We start from the raw sequence: 15900 nt of genomic DNA, 5'->3' as shown, positions 1-15900 counted from the left end.
CTGTTCCCTTTCCCCTCACCTCCCCTGATTTGGGTGAAATTCTTTTCAGCTTTCTAGGCAGAACACAAATGCCAGCTCTCTGTGCAGCCCAGCCTTCCTTTCCCTCCACCCCCGGTAGAAGATAGCATCCCCCTCCTTTGTACTTCCATAATGAGATGTTTAGCTCACACATCCTTCAGCTTCGAGTTATAATTAGCTCCTTAAGCAATCACCTGCCCTACTCCTTGTGAAATTCTTTGTGTAATTTTTCCCTGACACTTTCTCACTCTCATGCCCTTCCCATACCTAACACAAAACCTGGCACAAAGTTGATGCTCAGTAATGAGTATCGCATTGGAAGAATTCTCTAAGTCCTTGATGCTAGATTTGTACGGTATTATATTAGTAGTTATATCCCCCAATATTATCCCCCCTCCCCTAACTTCATATTTCCAACTATAATCATCCATCAATGAGAATTCATTGGAGACAATTAGCTCTCCTTTTGAAAGTGATATGACAGCAGGGAGGGAAAATGGCATCATTAGTGTTCAACCTAGGCCTTCCTTCCCATATGTCTACCTGAGATAAGGTAATAAACATTTTGTTGTTGATAGGGTGAAGCAGGAATGCTATATAGAGTTATACAGGATGCACACTGCAACTCTAAGGGGTGCCACTCAGCTAGGTATAGACACAACCTACACAACTAAGACGGGGCCTAGGAGTAGTGATTCTGAAACAAAGAGCACAAGGGAGAGAGAGAAATCAGAGACAGAAACTGAGGAGGCCAAGCGAGGATGGGATAAGTGAAGAGCGATGAGAAGAGAGAAATGATGGAAACCAAGAGCTGGAGGCTATAGCAATTTGTACATGTGCCTCTAGTGTATGAGCCTTCCTTCTGCAGCAATCTTTGGAAATGAAGACCACTATCCAGGGCAGAATTGCCTTAGAAAGAGTAAATACACTCTTTGTGTGTGGTCTGCCTGCTAATTCCCTGGCGTCAAATCTCCGCAGCTTTTTCTTCCATCCCCTGCTTCACTCTTTAAGGGGTTTCCAAGTACCTCTTTCTCTGTGTCTCCATTCCCTAGCTTACCGCTGACTCTCTGTGTGACCTTGGGTTGATCCTTTCTCTTCTCTGGGCCTCTAGTTCCCCATTGACAGTATAAGGGGTGGTTGGATAAGCTGTGTTACAGTGGCTCAGTTCCAGGACACTGTGTGTCTATGATTCCATAATGTTAAGGTGTGTTTGTGAGTGTGTTTATGAATGTGTATGAACTCAGACATGTCTCTGCCCCTTGGGCTTCAGCTTCCCAACTTATAAAATGGTAATATTTGACCCAGGCAATCCCTTAAGGCCCTTCCAGTCTTTAAATATCACAATCCCATCATTCTGTACCACCAGGCCTTCTCCTTAAGTCAGTCAGATGACCACCAGGCCTTCTCCTTAAGTCAGATCCTAGGGCTTCCCCTTGTATCATTTCCGTGCCTTTGTTATCCTTCTACCCATTTTCTTTGTAGTTCAAGGATGTTTCCCTTCTCGTAACTCCCAGAAAGCAACATGCAGATTCCCAGGCCCTGCCCCAAAGCTAAGGAGCCATGTTTCTTTCTGGCCATACCACTCTCAGCTTCAAAGGGCTATAAGAATGCCAGCAAATTACCTCCTCCCCACCCCAGCCACCACAGGAGAAAAAAAAAAAAAAAAAAAAAGCCATCTGCTTGGAGCAGTCTCCCACTACTAATAGTTTTTTTTTTTTTTTTTTCCATTTGTCTTGAGAAACTAAATTATTCTCTAAATAAACCCCACTTAAGTTTATAATAGATGTGATTTAAATGAGAAAATTATCACCTTCTCAGCCTGGAAAAAGCACTTCAATTCCTCTAGGGAAGAAATGCCTTCATTAGCCAGGGCCTCTCAGAACTTTCAAGGCCAGGGCCTCATGCTGGGGGTGCCACTCAAAAAATATATATATTAAGAATACAAAGTCTAGGACACTGGAGTGAGCTCAAATTAGCCCCAGACCACCTGTGGGACACAGGCATTCAGGGGTCATTGGGCTTTCAAGGGGATCATCCTACACAACCCCCTGCCCTCATGCTGGGTAGCCTCTTTTTCAAGCCAGACAGATGAATCTCTCCTGGTTGTAAGGGTCTTTGGATATCTCATTTCACAATTTATGCCAGAATTACAGAGCTGTAAGGTTCTTAGAGATCATCAGGTCTAGCTACCTTGTTGCAGAGATGGGGATATTGAGGCCTAGAAAAAAAAGAACTTACCCAAGGTCACATAGTGAGTCAGTGGCAAAGCCATAGGAAAAGCAGCAACCACATTACAGTGTGATTTTGCCAATTTTCCACAACTCATCCTTCACCCTTTATGGCCTAACACTCTAGTCGAAGTCATCCTTGTCATAGTTTTTGGCTCACGTAAATTCCAAAGTTTTGGGCACAAGGGGAACTACCAAAGAGAGGGCCCTACTCCTTCCTTCAGTTTGGTTCAAATAACTTGCCAATCACACCTGATTCTGCTTGGGACCTTGGTTATCTGACAACATAAGCCTATGACCAGCCTCTGTATTCTTTTATGACTGCTCTGGCTTAGTTCTCAGCCTCTTTCTCTATAATCAGGCACAGCTGCCCCATCCTTTCCATAGACAGGAACTGTTGTAGGTCATGAAAGCTTCACCTCTACTCAAGAAACATCTTTAAGAGCATGCCCTATGGGAAAGGCATGGAATGGGATGTATCATCCCTGGAGATCTTAATGACTTAGCCTTCTTCCACCCCAACTCCTGTCCTCCCAAACACCTTCCTTCCCTATCAGCTCCCTGTGCTGATAGCTAGTCCAGTGAGTTCTAACACCCATAGGTTATCATGAATAAAATAGGAGCTCTGGAGACACATTTTAGGACAACATGAAAGAGGATATTAAATTAAATTCTGCAAAAGTGATGTGTATGTAGCAGAACTTATAAAAGCTGTCATTGGGGAGTCTTGGGAAGGGAGAATATGATGATCCCACTTGTTGCATTTTGTTTTGCATTCATCATCAATTCATTCATTCATTCCCAAACAGCCACCAAAAGTCTACTGTAGGTCAGGCCCTGTGCAAGATGCTAAGGATAAAGAAATAAGGCATAGACCCTTGCCCTCAAGGAGGTTCCAGATTAGTGATGGCCATGTGCAAAGTGTTGAATAAACCTAAGTGAATCTCTAATTTTGCTTAGGGGACTCAAGCAACACTTAATAAAGGAGATAAATTTGGAGTGATTTTGGAAAGACAAAAGAGAGTTTTCCAACAGGAGAGGTGGGAAAGGGTGCTCCAAGCAGAGGAACTAACACATGAAAAGCCCATAGCTGTATTGTAGAAGCTAACATTTATTGAGAACTAGCTACATGACAAGTACCTTATGACTAACTCATTCAATCCTGACAACAACCCTATAAGGTAGGTAATGTTGTTATCCCATTTACAGATGGGTAGTTGAGACACAGTGAGGTTATATGACTTACCCAAGGTTATCTTAAGTAGACAATAGGGAAGGCAGTATTGCACCCTTGAGAGCTGAAGCTCTTAACCACTACATGATATTTATATATCATGTAAATAATATCTAATCTCTTTGAGATGCCAATGGGAAATATCTTGGCTAGCATGTGGAGTTGAAGGGGGTAGGGACACAGAGGGCGAGCACAACAAGAAGCAGGTAGGTCAAGTCAGCAACAAAGGGCCATGTGGAGGAACAGTGAGGAGCTATTGGAATGAGGGAGACATCTGCATTAGGTATGACTCTCAAGTATAAATGCAGGAGTACATGGCATATTTCATTTGCTTACCTCCATGTAAGCCATTAATGTCACCTCCCACGTTGGTCCAGGATCCAGCAGGCTTCTGCAGCATCCAGAGAAATGGGAGAAGGGCCTCTGATCTTCAGTTTTTCATTGCCACTGCTGACATCCCTGTTACCTAAGCCCAGTCAATGGACTATGAATGAGGCAGGCTGAAAACTGTACCTGAGGACATTCGGCCCTAGGCAACCCCTGTCTTTGGCCTTGGGTTAGAAAGAGCTTGTGAGTCTCAAGAGAGTGCTCCATAGTTACCTTTGTTATACTTCTAATATTTTCATTACTATATTTATAAATATACAATGCTGTTTCTGTACCAATACAGCCTTGTAAAACAAGCATAATACCATCTGATTCTTACAAAAGATATTCATTTTAAAAAGACAGTAAAATAAACAAGAAAGGTGGCATTTGTGATTTAGAAGGAAGCTGGGAGGGCAGAAATGTAGTCTCCCAGCTTGTGGTGCTAGTGAGGCCCCACTGAAGTGGTAGGGGTGCCTGGATACTTGTCTTCTGGCCACAAATAATTGCTTTGCAAAATTGAGCTTGTTAATAAGATTTTATTTTCTTGTCATTATTTCCTTCTTTGCTCTGTTTTTAGTATTTAATACAATTATTTGTGAAATGACAGCCAATTTCACCTGTGCTGCAAAGAAGCAGAAAAGATGTGTGGCAGACTGCTTGTCCTTATCCCATATCTACTCTCTTATTCCTGTCTAACAGAACATTAATTTTGTTTGAGGCAGACGTGTGCCCAGCTGAACAAACTACACTTTGCAGCCTCCCTTGCCTTGTAGAAGTGCAGCCAGATGACAGGTATCCAATGAGATATAAGCAGAACTCACTGTGTCGGGATTCTAAAAGTTTGTTTTTTTAAAGAGGGTGGACTCAGTGGGCACACAAGTTTTGCCTTTTTCCTGTCCTCTTCTTTCTTCCTGCAATGCACGCATGATGCCTGGAGCTTCAGGAGCTATCTATCCTGTAGATAGATACCTATATCATTAGGATGACGCTACAGGCAAGGATGGCAGAGCATAAAGACATAAGGGCCTGAATATCCAGTGGTTCCTGGATTTGCTAGCTTTTGATTTCTTGTTAAATGAGAAAAGCAAACCCTTTGCTTGTTTAAACTTCCGGGTTTCTCTGTTTGCTTATTTCCTTTTATTATTTGTGGCCAAATGCAATCACAAATTTATGTAGTTTTCATACCTTCTTGAGCTAGAGTTGAAATTCGAATAGTGGGGCAGTGGTGTCTGCTGAGAAAGAGATCATCCTGAGAGGGGAGCTGTGGACAGCCAGTCCTTCCCCTCCTGCAGGTCTTCCTTCCCAAGCTCTTCTTTGTCCAAACCTGGGAATTTCTCCATGCTCATTAAATTGAGAAGTCTATTCCCTTACAAGGGGTGACAGTGAGAATCACTGCCTTCAAGGGAAAGTAAAACCCAGTAGATAAAATATGGGCATCTGATACAAACTGTACCTTCCCTCCTACATCCTTGTCTTTTGGAACTCTTCTTTGGCAAAATCTAGGATGTTCCCAGTTCTGCTTTTCAAAAATATGCAAATGTAGTGATTTAATAGTGATAAGCAAGACAAAATGATAGAATTGTGCTTTCTTTACAGACAGGGGACAATGAAATGTTTAGCCACAATTTTTCCATATAAACCTGAAGCAATATTCATATAGAATAAACAGCCTCACATATAACTGATAGATGATAAATATACACAGTTTGACCAAAGCAAAATATATATGGAAAATTGTTGGAATTATTCATATTTTGCATTCAACATGCTCACTCTATTTTAAAATTAATACATGTAGAAGATCATAATAAATTATTTCTATTATGAGACATTACAGAGAAGGTGTATTCCATTATTTGTAACTGCTAAAGTAACTATTAAATTAGAAAATGCTACTATGTCCCATACTAAAAAAAAAGTTCTGATTCATTTAAAAATTTAAACATTTCATTTTAAAAATTGCTATAGAATTATAGTTACTGACAGGCATTTTTAAAACACACTAATTCCACCATAGCCAACAAGTAAAATTTAGAATGATATACATAATTTTTATATTCCTTGGTTAAGGGTTTTTCTTTATTACAGTAATAAAATTTAAAAGTAAAAAATGCATTATTGGAAACATTTCAACATCGTAATGATTTGTCAATTTCTTCCAATGGAAAATAATTTAGAATTGTGTATCCACATTTAAAATGTTACAAGATGATAAGCAAAGTTCAAATACAGAGTATCTGCCAAGTCTGAACTAGTTTGGATAACTTGAACCACCATTTCTAAGTAGATGAAACACAATATTTCCATTACTATATTTATAAATATACAATACTGTTTCTGTACCAATACAGCATTGTAAAGCAAGCATAATGCCATCTGATTCTTACAAAATATGTTCATTTAAAACAAGTCAGTAAAAATAAACAATAGTAGCCACTTTTAAAGCACACAAATTGTAAAACTGCTGTTTACTTTCTTAAGATTTTCCTGTGCAATAACCGAGAAGTAAAATGAAATGAAGAACTCAAAATGGTTAAATATGCAAGAAATGGTTACTCACAGTTACATCGCAGCGTTCGATATATAGTCTATGCACCACTCAATGCATATTCTTTTTATTTTTTAAATTTCAAAATAAAAAGCATGTGTTGTCTACAGGTTCATAAAACAACATAACAACAAGAACAATCCAAGAGCATGTAACACAGATATTAATGGAGATTGACAAACTATGGACCAAGGTTTATGTCTATTTTAGAGTGTTTTCACATTCGAACAATGTTTACAGAAACCACTTCACACAGAAGAAAACATTGCCTGCCCACACAAAAAAGTTATTTTTAAGACAATCTTTCTTTCCAAGTAATGTATATATGAATGTCACACCTAGTCATCTTTTATAGTCAAATTCAATGTCACTACAAAAGAAAGCAAATTTGACCACACTCACATGTATTAGTGTTTGTAAAGCTCTAATGGCATAGAAATACCTATATAAATTAAGAGCTTGGCTGAGCACTATGGCTCACATCTGTAATCTCAACACTTTGGGAGGCCAAGGACGCAGGATTGCTTGAGCCCAGGAGTTTGAGACCAGCATGGGCAACATAGGGAGACACCTGTCTCTACATTTAAAAAAAAATAAATTTACTGGACAAGGTGGCACTCACCTGTGGTATCAGCTACTTGGGAGGCTGAGGTGGGAGGATAGCTTGAGCCCAGGAGGTCTAGGCTGCAGTGAGTTGTGATCACATCACTGTGATCCAGCCTGGGCAATAGAGCAAGACCCTGTCTCAAAAAAAAAAAAAAAAAAAAAAAGGAGCTGGAATTTTTTTTCCATAACAGCCTCAGTTATCAACCTAAGAATGAAATTTCTAATAACCCATTTTCTGATGACTTTTTAGGTCTATTGGCAGAGAAAGGTTCATAGTTACCAGTGGGACTATTCCTAGTGCCACACACATACTGGGCATGTGAGGAAACTGAAGATGAGGAGACTGGACTGGAGTAGTAGGGCTAAGCAAACAAGAAGAGCTAGAGGAAATAACTCCTACTGGGCCATTGGCCTTGTCACTTCCAAAGTCACATTCCAGTTCTCCAGCATTTTTGTCAGTTCATCTCTCTGGCAACTAAGCTTCATTTTTTTACTAGTACGTCAAACACTGCACTTTAAAGGAAGAAGTCCATTTCTTATCCACATATAAATGTAAGTAATATCCATTAACGTATACTTATCCTTCAAAGATTCCTCTTCATACATGACATTCATCAGGAAATATAAGGTATGTTCCTTAGGTTCATCACAGTCATTCTGGCTTGGCATTGTAAATAACTTTTATCATTCACCTCCTCCTTAAACTTCTCTTTGTCTTTGTTTACTTCCTGTCCTGGTAAAAAAAAAAAAAAAATAAGCCAGTGGATAAGCTTATTGTTTCATCATCAGCTATAATTCTCTTACCCTCATCTGCAACTTCTCTATTTTCATTTTTTTTGTTTTGTTTTGTTTTTTTTTGTTTTGTTTTGTTTTTAAAGCAAGTCCTTAGAGACTTACAAAGAGACTTAGACTGCCATACAATAATAACGGGAGACTTCAACACTCCACTGTCAACATTAGACAGATCAACGAGACAGAAAGTTAACAAGGATATCCAGGAATTGAACTCATCTCTGCACCAAGTGGACCTAATAGACATCTATAGAACTCTCCACCCCAAGTCAACAGAATATACATTCTTCTCAGCACCACATCACACTTATTCCAAAATTGACCACATAATTGGAAGTAAAGCACTCCTCAGCAAATGTAAAAGAACAGAAATTATAACAAACTGTCTCTCTGACCACAGTGCAATCAAACTAGAACTCAGGACTAAGAAACTCAATCAAAACCGCTCAACTACATGGAAACTGAAAACCTGCTCCTGAATGACTACTGGGTACATAACGAAATGAAAGCAGAAGTAAAGATGTTCTTTGAAACCAATGAGAACAAAGATACAACATACCAGAATCTCTGGGACACATTTAAAGCAGTGTGTAGAGGGAAATTTATAGCACTAAGTGCCCACAAGAGAAAGCAGGAAAGATCTAAAATTGACACTCTAACATCACAATTAAAAGAACTAGAGAGGCAAGAGCAAACACATTCAAAAGCTAGCAGAAGGCAAGAAATAACTAAGATCAGAGCAGAACTGAAGGAGATAGAGACACAAAAAACCCTCCAAAAAATCAATGAATCCAGGAGTCGGTTTTTTGAAAAGATCAACAAAATTGACAGACCGCTAGCAAGGCTAATAAAGAAGAAAAGAGAGAGGAATCAAATAGACGCAATAAAAAATGATAAAGGGGATAACACCACCGACCCCACAGAAATACAAACTACCATCAGAGAATACTATAAACACCTCTACGCAAATCAACTAGAAAATCTAGAAGAAATGGATAATTTCCTGGACACGTACACTCTCCCAAGACTAAACCAGGAAGAAGTTGAATCCCCGAATAGACCAATAGCAGGCTCTGAAATTGAGGCAATTATTAATAGCCTACCCACCAAAAAAAGCCCAGGACCAGATCGATTCACAGCTGAATTCTACCAGAGGTACAAAGAGGAGCTGGTACCATTCCTTCTGAAACTATTCCAATCAATAGAAAAAGGGGGAATCCTCCCTAACTCATTTTATGAGGCCAACATCATCCTGATACCAAAGCCTGGCAGAGACACAACAAAAAAAGAGAATTTTAGACCAATCTCCCTGATGAACATCGACGCAAACTTCTCTATTTTCATTAGAGCCATTGGCAGCAACAGCTGAAGAAAGAGATGCATAAAGATCCCTTCTTATTTTATTTTTGAAAAGGCCTGGAAGTAATTTGTATACAATAGATTGAGGATTTTTATCTGACGTTATATTCAGGAGCAAAATGGTTTTGTGAACTTGGACATTACAGGACAATATCTGCTGATCTATAGGTAACACAAAATACAGGTTTCACAGAAGGTATGTAGATATTCTATTATGGTTCTGGCATCAATTAAGTATCTTCCACAAAGCACACACATTAAGTGGGGATTTAGCTCAGTGATTTTTACTTTGATTGTTCAATGCATTTTTGCGTTATGAAAGATCTCAGAAAAGCAGCCACTGAGAGGCTATCAAAGCGAGTGAAAAAACAATGAAAGTTAAAAGTAATTCAACAGAAAATGAATGTGGGCCAACTGGCCATCTTAAAGTGAGCTGCATATACCACTGTCAACAGCCAAAGAAGAGCCTCTGCTTTGTGGGTGTTCAGCTGGGCTACCTCCCAAGCCTGTCTCCTCTTCTGTGCCCTGGGGAGGGAGCATGAGGATGAAGTGCGATCAATAATAAGTACTGTTCTGCTGGGCTAGAAGGTATTTCTAATTCAAATCAGGGCTTCCTTGACAGCATCCCCTCTGCTCCCACCCCCAGCCTCACCCTTGCCAGTTCTCTTTCAGCAAGGGCAGCTGTTTTCCTTGTGTGATGGTAGGAAAAGAAGAAAGGGGGCCTACTAACCTGGCTAGAAAATAGAGGGAGTGTCTAGAAGGCAGAAAATTAATAACAGTAGTAATCATGGTTGCCATGGATTAATCATTTTCTTTTCCCCAGGCAATGTGCTATGGGTTTTTTTATGTTAATTTCTCATTAATCCTAGTAAGAATGCTATGCCACAGGTGCAATTGTTGTTCCCGTTCTATAGAAACTCACACAGAGAGGTTAAGAAACTTGCCCAAGATCACCCAATCAGGAAACTGAAAGCTGCAATTTTAACTTAGAAGCACTACCCAGGTATAACCTGAAAAGCTTCCATAGTATTTTTTATCGTCTCTGGGGAAATCTCAAGCATTTCAAAAGGTATTAAAGATCTAGTATGATCTGGCCCTAAAATGCCTTTTTGGCCACACCTGAATCAATTCAAAGGAACCAAGTCTGTTTGGGCTAGAAGATTTTTTAGAGATCATCTAGTCTAATGTCCTTCTTATGTAGATGGAGAGACTGAGGCATAGAACTCATTCCTAATGGTAGTACTAGAACTGAGACTCAGGTCTTCAGAATCAGTCCAGTATTTCTTTTCTGGTGTGCCTGGCCAGGAAGATGTAATTAGTAAATGCTAATAGATAAATGGATTAAAGTTACACCTAAATGACAAGTGGTTCTGACAGTGCTGTGGGAATGCATAGAAGGGATAGAGTAGGACTATTGATCTTAGACCAGAAGCTCCTGGGAGGTAAGAACAAAGTTTCCTGGTCCCTTCCTATATACATACATATCTTATTTGTATATGACCCAGTCAGTACCACCAGGAACCTAGAAAATGCTTCATGAGGAGAGTGATTGATTCGTCTCTCAAAAGGTTGCATCTGTCTGTCTCTCTCTCTCTCTCTCTCTCTCCCCCCCGTCTAATACACACACACACACACACACACACACACACACACACACAATCTCTCTCTGGCAGACTATCCGGTAAGAAAGCTGTCACACAGTAGTATGGAAGAAAGAGCATAGGAAATGGAGTAAGATAGATCTAGATGTGGATCCAGACTGCTACTTAAAAGCTGTGTGGACTTAGACAAATCTCTTAGCCTCTGTTTCTTCATGTTTCCAGTTGGAATAATAAAACCTACCTCATGAAGTTGTTCAGAAGATTAAATGAGATTATTTTATCGGCTAAGATTATGCTGACTTTGTGTAACAGAAATTCTCCTAAAGTGGCTTAGATAAATAAGGGCTTTATTTGCGTCACTAATAAAAGCATGGAAGTAGACCACAGAGGATTGGAACAGTGGTTCTAAAGTCTTCAAATATCAGGTTTTTAGAATTTCTGGCCCCCAAATCCTTAGCTTGTATATTTCTTCCTTGTGCTCTCAAGTTGCATCACATTCTAGGCACGAAAGGAAAAATGGCAAAAGGCACAGGATGAGGGCCAGCTCAATCTATCATTGGCCACAATGGGTCACATTATCACACCTAGTTGCAAGGAGTTTGTGGAGAGGAATATTTTAAGTGGGTGCATTATTTACCCAAAAAAAATCATGGATCAGTTTAGAAAGAGGAAAAATAGATAAGAGTAGACAACTTGCTGAGTCTATCACAATGGTATAGGTCAAAGTTTTTAGACACAGAGCCAGTTTTCTATATAAGAGATGTTTAGTAAATGTGAGTGATTGACCTACAAACCTGAAAAAAATTTCAAGGAATAGATGAAGCCAAGGACATTCTGGCCCATTAGTGGGGCACTCAAGACCCAGGGTCTCACCTTGGAGGTCTCCACCAAGGTGTCTACTGGGAAATCTGTAAATACAAACACACACACACACACATACAAAACAAAATATAACAAAATCTCACATATTAAGTTCTTGTCCACTGGCTTTAAACCATTCCTGAAATTTCACTATTCAGCTCACTCTTTTGAGCTGAGGTATTGTCTCTATGTTAAAATACCAACATGGAAGTCCTAGCCAGAGCAATCAGGCAAGAAAAAGAAATAAAAGGCATCCAAATCAGAAAAAAAAAGTCAAACTATCTTTCCCTGCCAATGATATAAACTCCTCCAAAAGACTTTATATTTAATAACTAAGTTCAGCAAAGTCAAAGAAACAAAATCAATGCACACAAATCAGTAACACTGCTGTATACCACCAAACAAGCTGATAATCAAATCGAGAACTCAATCCCTTTTACAATAGCTGCAACTTAACAAAAAGCGTGAAAGTTATCCACAAGGAGAACTACAAAACACTGCTGAAAGAAATCATAGATGACAAAAACAAATGGAAATACACCCCATGCTAGTGGATTGGAAGAATCAATATTATGAAAATAGCTATACTGCTCAAAGTGATCTACAGATTCAATGTAATTCCTATTAAACCACAGAATTAGAAAAAACAATCATACATTTCATATGGTGCCAAAAATGGAGCCCAAATGACAATCCTAAGCAGAAAGAACAAATCTGGAGGCATCACATTACCAAACTTCAAATTATACTATGAGGCTATAGTACCCAAAAGAGCATGGTACTGATATAAAAGTATATATATAGACAAATAGAACAGGATAGAGAACCCAGAAGTAAAGCCAAATACTTACAACCAACTGATCTTTGACAAAGTATATGAAAACATAATGTGGGGAAAGGACACCCTATTTAATAAATGGTGTTGGGAAAACTGGATAGCCACATGTAGAAGAATGAAAGTGAAGCCCTATCTCTCACCATATATAATAATTAACTCTACGTGGATTAAAGACGTTAAGTCCTGAAACTATAAAAATTCTACAAGAAAATCCAGGCAAACTCTTCTGGACATTGGTCTAGGCAAAGAATTTATAACTAAGACCCCAAAGCAAATTCAACAAAAACAAAAATAAATGAATGGGACCTAATGAAACTAAAAAGCAGCTTTACAGCAAAAGAAATAATCATTAGAGTAAACAGATAATCTAGAGAATGAGAGAAAATATTTGCAACCTATGTATCCAACAGAAGACTAACATCCAGAATCTACAAGGAATACAAACAAATCAGCAAGAAAAAAAAATCCTTTAAAAAATGGGTAGAGACTCTATGAGGGGCGTGCCCAAAATGGCTGAATAGGAACAGCTCAAGCCTCCAGATCCCAGTGTGAGAGACACAGAAGATGGGTGATTTCTGCATTTTCAACTGAGGTGCAGACCAACACCTCACACCTCACACGGCTGGGTGCACCTCTGAGACAAAGCTTCAGGAGCAACAATCAGACAGCAACACTCGCTGATCAGCAATATTCTATCTTCTGCAGCCTCTGCTGCTGATACCCAGGCAAAAAGGGTCTGGAGTGGACCTCAAGCAAACTCCAACAGACCTGCAGCTGAGGGTCCTAACTGTTAGAAGGAAAATTAACAAACAGAAAGGATACCCACACCAAAACCCCATCAGTACGTCACCATCATCAAAGACCAAAGGCAGATAAAACCACAAAGATGGGGAAAAAGCAGTGCAGACAAGCTGGAAATTCAAAAAGTCAGAGCGCATCTCCCCTGCCAAAGGAACGCAGCTCATCGTCAGCAATGGAACAAAAGTAGATGGAGAATGACTTTGACGAGTTGAGAGAAGAAGGCTTCAGTCAATCAAACTTCTCAGAGCTAAAGGAGGAACTATGTAATCAGCGCAAAGAAACTAAAAACCTTGAAAAAAGATTTGACGAACAGCTAACTAGAATAACCAATGTAGAGAAGTCCTTAAAAGAATGATAGAGATGAAAACCTAACACGAGAACTACGTGACAAATGCACAAGCTTCAGTAACCGACTCAATCAACTGGAAGAAAGAGTATCAGCTATTGAAGATCAAATGAATGAAATGAAGCAAGATGAGAAGTTTAGAGAAAAATGAGTAAAAAGAAATGAACAAAGCCTCCAAGAAATATGGGATTATGTGTAAAGACCAAATCTACATCTGATTGGTGTGCCTGAAAGTGACGGGGAAAATGGAACCAAGCTGGAAAACACTCTGCAGGATATCATCCAGGAGAACTTCCCCAACCTAGTAAGGCAGGCCAACATTCAAATTCAGGAAATACAGAGAATACCACAAAGATACTCCTCGAGAAGAGCAACTCCAAGACACATAATTGTCAGATTCACCAAAATTGAAATGAAGAAAAAAATGTTAAGGGCAACCAGAGAGAAAGGTCGGGTTACCCACAAAGCGAAGCCCATCAGACTAACAGCAGATCTCTCGGCAGAAACTCTACAAGCCAGAAGAGAGTGGGTGTCAATATTCAACATTCTTAAAGAAAGGAATTTTCAACCTAGAATTTCATATCCAGCCAAACTAAGTTTCTTTTTTTTTTTTTTTTTTTGAAAGGGGGCCCCCCTTGGCCCCCCGGGTGGGGTGCAGTGGTCGGATCTCAGCTCACTGCAAGCTCCGCCTCCCGGGTTCATGCCATTCTCCAGCCTCAGCCTCCCAAGTAGGGACTACAGGTGCCCGCCACCTCGCCCGGCTAGTTTTTTGTATTTTTAGTAGGGACGGGGTTTCACCATGTTAGCCAGGATGGTCTCGATCTCCTGACCTCGTGATTCGCCCGTCTCGGCCTCCCTAAGTGTTGGTATTACAGGCTTGAGCCACCGCGCCCAGCTGAATTAAGTTTCATAAGTGAAGGAGAAATAAAATCCTTTACAGACAAGCAAATGCTTAGAGATTTTATCAACACCAGGCCTGCCCTACAAGAAATCCTGAAGGAAGCACTAAACATGTAAAGGAAAACAGATTCCAGCCATTGCAAAAACATGCCAAAATGTAAAGTCCATCGCTACTAGGAAGAAACTGCATCAACTAACGAGCAATATAACCAGCTAATATCATAATGACAGGATCAAGTTCATACATAACAATATTAAACTTAAATGTAAATGGACTAAATGGTCCAACTAAAAGACACAAACTGGCAAATTGGATAAAGAGTCAAGACCCATCAGTTTGCTGTATCCAGGAGACCCAGCTCACATGCAGAGACACACATAGGCTCAAAATAAAGGGATGGAGGAAGATCTACCAAGTAAATGGAAAACAAAACAAAACAAAAAGCAGGGGTTGGAATCCTAGTCTCTGATAAAAGAGACTTTAAACAATCAAAGATCAAAAGAGACAAAGAAGGCCATTATATAATGGTAAAGGGATCAGTTCATCAGGAAGAGCTAACTATCCTAAATACATATGCACCCAATACAGGAACACCCAGATTCATAAAGCATGTCCTTAGAGACTTACAAGGAGACTTAGACTGCCATACAATAATAATGGGAGACTTTAACACCCCACTGTCAACATTAGACAGATCAATGAGACAGAAAGCCAACAAGGATATCCAGGAATTGAACTCAGCTCTGCACCTAGCAGACCTAATAGACATCTACAGAACTCTCCACCCCAAATCAAGAAAACATACATTCTTCTCAGCAGCACATCGCATTTATTCCAAAATTGACCACATAGTTGGAAGTAAAGCACTCCTCAGCAAATGTAAAAGAACAGAAATTATAACAAACTGTCTCTCAGACCACAGTGCAATCAAACTAGAACTCAGGACTAAGAAACTCAATCAAAACCGCTCAACTACATGGAAACTGAACAATCTGCTCCTGAATGACTACTGGGTACATAATGAAATGAAGGCAGAAATAAAGATGTTCTTTGAAACCAATGAGAACAAAGACACAACATACCAGAATCTCTGGGACACATTTAAAGCAGTGTGTAGAGGGAAATTTATAGCACTAAGTGCCCACAAGAGAAAGCAGGAAAGATCTAAAATTGACACCCTAACATAACAATTAAAAGAACTAGAGAAGCAAGAGCAAACACATTCAAAAGCTAGCAGAGGCAAGAAATAACTAAGATCAGAGCAGAACTGAAGGAGATAGAGACACAAAAAAACCTCCAAAATATAAATGAATCCAGGAGTCGGTTTTTTGAAAAGATCAACAAAATTGATAGACTGTTAGCAAGACTAATAAAGAAGAAAAGAGAGAAGAATCAAAT

General features: G+C 39.5%; 1 pseudogene; it reads right to left on the bottom strand.

Annotated features, from left to right (window-relative positions):
- Nucleotides 1–7203: 7203 nt before the first annotated feature.
- Nucleotides 7204–9472, bottom strand: LOC111531183 (annotated as a pseudogene).
- Between the last annotated feature and the right edge of the window lie 6428 nt (nt 9473–15900).

Source organism: Piliocolobus tephrosceles, chromosome 12, assembly GCF_002776525.5.
Source record: "Piliocolobus tephrosceles isolate RC106 chromosome 12, ASM277652v3, whole genome shotgun sequence".
In the NCBI taxonomy this organism is placed as follows: Eukaryota; Metazoa; Chordata; class Mammalia; order Primates; family Cercopithecidae; genus Piliocolobus; species Piliocolobus tephrosceles.
The sequence above is the reverse complement of the archived record's forward strand: the minus strand, read 5'-3'. Positions and strand labels throughout refer to the sequence as shown.